Genomic DNA, 1,513 nt, shown 5'->3' with positions numbered 1-1,513 from the left:
GGAAACGGGTGGAGGGGAGTTATGGGGGGAAAAAGAGGAAGAACTGTAATAATCTGAACAATAAAGATTTAATTAAAAAAATATTTTTCATTGGCTGTAAACTCAACAATACTAAAGCACATAATACAAATAGTAAAGAGGAGAAATAGTAAAGAGGAAAAACAAGCTGTCATCCTCATAGACCCTCTAACTCCTGGTATGAATTTACCTTTTCAAACGAATTGGTAGAGAGCCAGTATTTTCATTAGTTTTGTACTCAATATCAATGTACACATATAATAAACCTGTGAGTTTTTGCTTTGTTTTCACTTATCCCTCTAAAAACTTTCATTCCCAGGGTAGAGAAGTGTCACCACCTCTCTAGGAAGCTTTCATCAATCACTGCGCCAAACTGGCAGAGCTGCCCACTGTAGGCCACCCACCTACAACATGCAAACACTAACATCACAACCACCAAACTGAATGCTCTTCCTGTGTGTCACTCCCCAACAGACTGTGTGACGCCCCACAATAGGCACCACCTCCTGTTCCACTTTCTATGATAGAAGGGCTGACACAGTACTACCAGATATGTTTAAAAGTCGAATATTATTCCTTATTTCAAAGTATTTGAGAAACGTCTCTAGTTGTTACGTTTTGTTCTTACTGAACAGATTCAACAGATTTCTGTTGAATCTCTAAAATGTGGAACTTTTTTTTTTAAATATTTTATTGATTTTTTACAGTGAGGAAGGGAGAGGGAGAGAGTTAGAAACATCGATGAGAGAGAAACATCGATCAGCTGCCTCCTGCACACTCCCTACTGGGGATGTGCCCACAACCAAGGTACATGCCCTTGACTGGAATTGAACCTGGAATGCTTCAGTCCACAGGCTCTATCCACTGAGCCAAACCGGTCAGGGCACGAGGAACATTTATAGTAGCAGACCTCTGAACCAATATAAGGTAATACAACAATGACCTGATGTAGAGCATGTTCAGCCTCACACTGGTGAGCCACTCTCTAGAAGGCACACATATTTGCTCCCCTCATCTGAGCTTTTTGTTTACCAAAAATCAGTTGTGTCTGTTTCCGAACCAACTATTTTCCTTAGTGAATGAAAAAAACATAAATTAATATTATACAGCAAATAAAATATGACTGCCAAAAGAAAAAGTTGGTCTCCCCAAGAAGAAAAACGAATGAGTAGCAAAATTCCAAAAGGTGAAAAACTAAAAACAGCTGACGCTGAATTAGATGTGGGTAAGAAAACTAAAAAAGGGGAGAGGAAGATTATAAAAATCTCAAAGGATTCCGTATTCAGATGAAAGAGAAATAAACAATCATGAGTATGACTTCTAAAGGAATGCTAGCTCAGATTTCCAAACAGAAGAACTAAAGGTCTTGTTCTTCATTTGAGAAAAAGAAAGCAGTTTGTAAACAAATATCCTTTTATAGTTTTAAATGAAAATGTACTGGAAATGTATTTTGATTCATTGCCACAACATTTGTTTTAAAAAAAAAACCACCTCA

The 1,513-nt window shown here is 37.6% G+C and overlaps 1 protein-coding gene across 4 annotated transcripts in view; it reads right to left on the bottom strand.

Moving 5' to 3' along the window:
• The window catches only part of UGGT1 (UDP-glucose glycoprotein glucosyltransferase 1), a 160,754-nt gene that overhangs the window by 92,233 nt on the left and 67,008 nt on the right, over nucleotides 1–1,513 (bottom strand). The window lies entirely within an intron of this gene.

The sequence above is a fragment of the Myotis davidii genome, unplaced genomic scaffold (genome assembly GCF_000327345.1).
Source record: "Myotis davidii unplaced genomic scaffold, ASM32734v1 scaffold113, whole genome shotgun sequence".
Taxonomy (NCBI): domain Eukaryota; kingdom Metazoa; phylum Chordata; class Mammalia; order Chiroptera; family Vespertilionidae; genus Myotis; species Myotis davidii.
The sequence above is the reverse complement of the archived record's forward strand: the minus strand, read 5'-3'. Positions and strand labels throughout refer to the sequence as shown.